Source organism: Engystomops pustulosus, chromosome 7 (assembly GCF_040894005.1).
Source record: "Engystomops pustulosus chromosome 7, aEngPut4.maternal, whole genome shotgun sequence".
Taxonomy (NCBI): Eukaryota; Metazoa; Chordata; class Amphibia; order Anura; family Leptodactylidae; genus Engystomops; species Engystomops pustulosus.
In genome coordinates, this window is record NC_092417.1 from 104455758 (window position 1) to 104463252 (window position 7495).

A 7495-nucleotide genomic window follows, 5' to 3' on the forward strand; every position below is an offset into this window, starting at 1 on the left:
TTCCCCTGCTCCCTCATCAGCAGGTGGTGTCTCACCCCGCCCAGGACCACGGCCTCTGACCCCTGCAGTAGTTGGACGCCCACATCCCCGCCCTCGTCCTCTACCCCTAGCCCTGGGGTTAAACATTTTTAAAATGAGAGTTATAACTTTTTTTTTTTTTTTACTTTTTTTTGTTTTTTTTTGTGTTTTTTTGTGTTTTTTGTTTTTTTTTGTGTTTTTTGTTTTTTTTTTGAGTTTTTAGAACCAAACAATCCTATCCTATTGCTATGGCTATTTTCTAGCCAAGTATCAAAGGAAGCACACTACTATGCCAGATGAGATGACACTGAGTTAGTGCCTAATAGAAATCCAACCCCTACTGAATTTTCCCACTTCAGCCTTTGCTATGGATATGTGCGCCACTAAGCGCAGAACACAGCGGTCGCAAGTCTCACTACAAATTGCTCAGAATTGGCAAGTACATGCACTGCAGAAACTACAGCCACCAGCAGATCAACCAGAAATCAAATATATAGAACGCTACTGTAGGCTTCAAGAAGCTATTTGTATTCTCCTATGGCTATTTTCTAGCCAAGTATCAAAGGAAGCACACTACTATGCCAGATGAGATGACACTGAGTTAGTGCCTAATAGAAATCCAACCCCTACTGAATTTTCCCACTTCAGCCTTTGCTATGGATATGTGCGCCACTAAGCGCAGAACACAGCGGTCGCAAGTCTCACTACAAATTGCTCAGAATTGGCAAGTACATGCACTGCAGAAACTAAAGCCACCAGCAGATCAACCAGAAATCAAATATATAGAACGCTACTGTAGGCTTCAAGAAGCTGTTTGTATTCTCCTATGGCTATTTTCTAGCCAAGTATCAAAGGAAGCACACTACTATGCCAGATGAGATGACACTGAGTTAGTGCCTAATAGAAATCCAACCCCTACTGAATTTTCCCACTTCAGCCTTTGCTATGGATATGTGCGCCACTAAGCGCAGAACACAGCGGTCGCAAGTCTCACTACAAATTGCTCAGAATTGGCAAGTACATGCACTGCAGAAACTAAAGCCACCAGCAGATCAACCAGAAATCAAATATATAGAACGCTACTGTAGGCTTCAAGAAGCTGTTTGTATTCTCCTATGGCTATTTTCTAGCCAAGTATCAAAGGAAGCACACTACTATGCCAGATGAGATGACACTGAGTTAGTGCCTAATAGAAATCCAACCCCTACTGAATTTTCCCACTTCAGCCTTTGCTATGGATATGTGCGCCACTAAGAGCTAAACACAACGGTAGCAAGTCCCCCTGCTAATTCCTCACAAAATGGTAAAAGATGCAAATTAAAATAAAAAAAGTAGAACGTTATTGTAGCCCTAAGAAGGGCTGTTGGGTTCTTTGAGAATCACTCCTGCCTAACAGTAAGCTAATAGAACACCCTAACGCTTTCCCTGACCAGCAGCAGCTCTCTCCCTAGCGGCATCCAGAGACAGAATGATCCGAGCAGCGCGGCCAGCGGCTAGTCTATCCCAGGGTCACCTGATCTGGCCAGCCAACCACTGCTATCGACGTGTAAGGGTACCACGTCATGCTGGGTGGAGTGCAGAGTCTCCTGGCTTGTGATTGGCTCTGTTTCTGGCCACCAAAAAGCAAAACGGCGGGAGCTGCCATTTTCTCGAGCGGGCGAAGTATTCGTCCGAGCAACGAGCAGTTTCGAGTACCCTAATGCTCGACCGAGCATCAAGCTCGGACGAGCATGTTCGCTCATCTCTAGCTAGTGCACATTTTTTGGGGTTGTTTCATCTTTAATGCCTTATGGGATACAAAAATTAGCCGTAAAAGTGACTTTTTTGGGAAAATGTTCACCTTTTTCCTTTTAGGGACCTAATTGAAGCAAACACCTCTAGGGGAAAATACACATATTACACCTTGCTGAATTCTCCAAAGGGTGCACTTTCCAAAATGGTGACACTTGTTGGGGTTCCCCTCTGTTTTGGTACCACTAGGGCTCTCCAAATGCATCCTGACACATGTAAAGGATTATTGTCAAATCTGGCTTCTAAAAGGCCAAAGCCCCTCTTTCCCTTCTGAGCCCTACTGTGCACCCATACAACACTTTATATGCAAAAGTGGTGCAGTTCTGTGCTTAGGAGAAATAGTTTTACACATTTATGGGGTTGTTTCATCTTTTATCCCTGGTGGCTTACAAAAATTTTGGGTAAAAGTGACTTTTTTGAGAAAATTTTCACCTTTTTTCCCTTTTGGGGCCTAATTGAATCAAACACCTGTAGGGGAAAATTACACGTTGCTAAACTCTCCAAGGGGTGTACTTTCCAAAATGGTGTCTCATGTTGGGGCTTTTCTCTGTTTTGGTACCATTATGGCTCTCCAAATGCATCCTGACACATGAAAACTTTTTCAGCCTTTTTGCCCTGCAAAAACGAAACAACGCTCTTTCCATACCAAGTGCCCCCCTGTGCCCGTACAGCAGGGTACAGTGACAAAATGAGTATTGGCATACTCAAGAGGAATAGCCCTCAACATTTTAATGCATTTTCCTTTTTAACCCATTGTGAAGGTGCAAATTTTAGTGTTCAATGAATCTATAGTAAGATAAAATTACATTTCTGTAATTTCACTTTCATTTATCTTTCACGCTCATGAAACGCTCAAAGGGTTAACAAAATTCCCAAAGGTTGTTTTGAATATTTTGAGGGGTGTAGTTTCTAAAATGGTGTCATTTGTGGGGGGTTTCTGTCATGTGGGCCTTATAAAGTCACTTCTAACTAAACTGACCCTCCAAAAGTAGGTTTTGATGATTTTCGTGAAAATCTGAAAAATTGCACCTAAAGTTATAAGCCTCCTAACATCCAAAATAAAGGAAAAGATGTTTGAAAAATGATGCCAAGTTAAAGCAGACATATGGAAAATGTTAGTTATCAAGTTATTTTAGTGATATGACCAACTTTCCAAAAAGTAGAAAATTTTGAATTTGGAAAACATTGTTTTTTTCAAAATTTTTGCCAAATTTCCATTTATTTCATAAATAAATACTAAATATATTGATTAAATTTCTCAACCAGCATGAAGTACAATGTGTCACGAAAAAACAATCTCAAAATCAACTGGATATGTTAAAGCGTTCCAAAGTTATAACCACTTAAATAGACACATGTCAGATTTTAAAAAATGGGCCGTGTCAGGAAGGTGAAAAGTGGCTTCAGCGTTAAGGGGTTAAACATTTTTTTGCTGTAATGGGACCAAGGATTATCAATAAAGCTTCATTACAGACACCTTACAGCTGATTATTGCAATCTGGGACTATAGAAAAGCATTCAGAAAGCTTCACCAGAGGTCAGAGGGGTCTGTCTGTAACTATGGGTTGTCTGTAAGTCAGGTGTCCTTAAGTAGGGGACCACTTGTACAATAAGAGGGGGCAGAGTGGTCAGGCTAGTAAACTTAGGCTAGTAAAGTGCAAGCTGGTTATAGCAGGAGCTTGTACTTTACTAGCCTAAGTACCCCTCTTATTACTACTATACCTCTCCATCATATTAATCATTGCATTACCTAACAAATAAATTTGTATTTAGACATGTACCAAATGAACTTGCGTGAATATATATATATATATATATATATATATATATATATATATATATATATATATTCATTTTAACCTGCATTATATGTTTATGGGTTACAGAGCATGGTCCATATTATAGGTTCAAATGATAGGTTCTATGTTTGAACCCGTTGCGCTGAATAACAATGACCTATTTACAAAAACCAGATCAATACTTATATATGAATTCTATACAATAGAGTGGAAATTGTAGTCTTTCTCAGAGTTATGTTGTGCCCTCCATATGTCAAAAAATGTTAACGCCATAATTTGTTACCAAAACCTAAATTACGTTGTGTAGAGCCTTAGGAACAATCCATACTATGGTCAGGGCTGATGTTAAAATCCTCAACTATAATGATCTCTCCTTGTAAGTGTTTTTGAATTATTCATAAAATTTTACACATAAAATTAGTTTGGAGTTTGTACAGTGTGTATATGAAAACCAAAGTGTATAGTTCCCATAAAATCCTTAAGCATCTTACTTTCCTGAAAAGCAACTAATGTTTTAATAGCTTTAGTAACTCCTCTAATTTTCTGATTGGTAGTGAGTAGAGATGAGCGAGTATACTCGTCCGAGCTTGATGCTCGTTCGACTATTAAGGTACTCGAAACGGCTCGTTGCTCGGACGAGTATTTCCCCTGCTCAAGATCGAGCATTTAATTAAAAAAACACAGTGAAGAACAATGAAGAATAGAATAAAAACAGTGAACACAGTGAACACAGGATCATTTAAGTGAAAAACACAGTGAAGAACACAGTGAAGAATAGATTACAGATGTTCTGCACATCTGCTTACTTGTCGGAAGATATGTGCGGAACGGTGCGAACAAAATAGTATGTGAAGAACACATTGAAGAACACGGTGAGCAGGACAGAGACACCAGGGAGCGGCACAGAGACACCGGGGAGCAGCACAGAGACACCAGGGAGCAGCACAGGCAGCGGCAGGCACGGAGACAGCGGGGCAGCGGCAGGCACGGACAGGGTCGGACTGGGGTGCCTGGGGCCCACCAGAGAAATTGATTCTGGGGGCCCACCATACCGCTGCCTAGAAATATTTGTTATTTCACAGGAGTTCACGGCGGCTGCAGTTTGCTTAGCACTAACTTTCCAATAACACTCCAACTCTTTCATATGTTCTCTGCAGCACATAAAAAAGACAGGGCACTGATATTATAGGAATAGTCTAGATCAGTGGTGGCGAACCTATGGCACGGGTGCCAGAGGTGGCACTCGGAGCCCTTTCTGTGGGCACTCAGGACATCACCCCAGCACAGAGTTCACCAAACAGGTCCAAATATATCAAGTCTTCCTGCAGTCCTAGGCAAGTTAAGAGATGCTGCTCTTAGCATTATTTTACATTGACACTCCATTGACTGTTTGGAACTGCTTGAAAAGTGAGAAGGTGTTGATAGAACTGCATTATCTTTGAAGGTCTTCCTGCTACAGCCACCATTCTTCCACCATTCTTCCCTGGAGAGAAGCTACAATAATAGTCTGAATTTGCTCACCTTCTTTCAACTGTATTGGTGTCCTCAGGCGGCCAATACAATTGAAAGAAGTGGAACAGGTAACAGTAGGTTACTGCTTAAAATGCCATGTTGGCACTTCACGGTAAATAAGTGGATTTTGGTTGTAGTTTGGGCACTCGATCTCTAAAATGTTCGCCATCCCTGGTCTAGATAGTTAGTCAGTAATTACAGTTATCAGACTCAAAAGCGGGATTCAGTATATATATATGGGCACAGTACTACTACTCCTATCCTGTATATATGGGCACAGTACTACTACTCCTATCCTGTATGTATAGGCACAGCACAGTACTACTACTCCTATCCTGTATATATGGACACAGTACTACTACTCCTATCCTGCATATATGGACACAGTACTACTACTCCTATCCTGTATATATGGATACAGCACAGTACTACTACTCCTATCCTGTATATATGGGCACAGTACTACTACTCATATCCTGTATATATGGGCACAGTACTACTACTCCTATCCTGTATATATGGACACAGTACTGTACTACTACTCCGATCCTGTATATTTGGGTACAGCACAGTACTACTACTCCTATCCTGTATATATGGGCACATCACAGCACTACTACTCCTATCCTGTATATATGGGCACAGCACAGTACTACTCCTCCTATCGTGTATACATTTACAATGCACAGTACTACTACTCCTATCCTGTATATATGAGCACAGTACTACTACTCCTATCCTGTATCTATGGGCACAGCACAGTACTACCACTCCTATCCTGTATATATGGGCACAGCACAGTACTACTACTCCTATCCTGTATATATGGACACAGCACAGTACTACTACCCCTATCCTGTATATATGGGCACAGCACAGTACTACCACTCCTATCCTGTATATATGGGCACAGCACAGTACTACTACTCCTATCATGTATATATGGACACAGCACAGTACTACTACTCCTATCCTGTATATATGGGTACAGCACATTACTACTACTCCTATCCTGTATATATGGGTACAGCACAGTACTACTATTCCTATCCTGTATATAAGGACACAGCACAGTACTACTACTCCTATCCTGTATATATGGACACAGCACAGTACTACTACTGTATATATTAGCACAGTACTACTACTCCTTTCCTGTATATATTAGCACAGTACTACCACTCCTATCATGTATATATGGACACAGCACACTACTACTCCTATCCTGTATATATTAGCACAGTACTACTACTCATATCCTGTATATATGAAAACAGCACAGTACTACTACTCCTATCCTGTATATATGAAAACAGCACAGTACTACTACTCCTATCCTGTATATATGAAAACAGCACAGTACTACTACTCCTATCCTGTATATATGAAAACAGCACAGTACTACTACTCCTATCCTGTATATATGAAAACAGCACAGTACTACTACTCCTATCCTGTATATATCAGCACAGTACTACTAATCCTATCCTGTATGTATGGACACAACACATTACTACTCCTTTCCTGTATATATGTGCAATGCCCCCCCCCCACCACCACCACCTTATTAGATATGGTGCCCCCTTATAATATATTGTATTTATCTTCTAGTGGCCATTAATTATATTTATTACTTTAATGGGGTCCCCTACTACTGTGCCCCCTATAATATATATATATAGTCTGCTAGTTAAAAATAATAAAATTCACTCACCTTTAGCAGCGCTCCCGCGTCCACCGCGTCTCTTCTCCCGGACCCTGCGACAGTGGAACTGAAAAGAAGAAGCCGCGCGGCAGCGTGAGTACATCATCACGCTGCCGCGCATCAGGGTAACACAGTGCGACGCGTGCCGGCAAATAAAACCGGCCGCGTCGCACGCACTATTATCTGATATGGCAGCACAATTATTAGATATAGTACTCGATGTGGCCGCTTACGGCCGCATCGAGTACCTGTGCTGTCACTCACTGGCAGGGGCCTCAGATCGGGTTGGAGGCCCCTGCCGTAGCGGAGTTACCGGGGGCCCACTGTGGGCCAGTGCAACCCGGCTGGTAGGGCCCTCACATGGGGATGGAGGACCCTGCCATAGCAGAGGTATCGGGGGCCCACCGGAGGATTCACCGGTGCTCCGGCGGGCCAGTCCGAGCCTGGGCACGGAGACAGCGGGGCAGCGGCAGGCACGGAGACAGCGGGGCAGCGGTGGGCACGGAGACAGCGGGGCAGCGGTGGGCACGGAGACAGCGGGGCAGCGGCGGGCACGGAGACAGCGGGGCAGTGGCGGGCACGGAGACAGCGGGGCAGCGGGAGGCACGGAGACACCGGGGCAGCGGCAGGCACGGAGACAGCGGGGCAGCGGGAAGCACGGAGACACCGG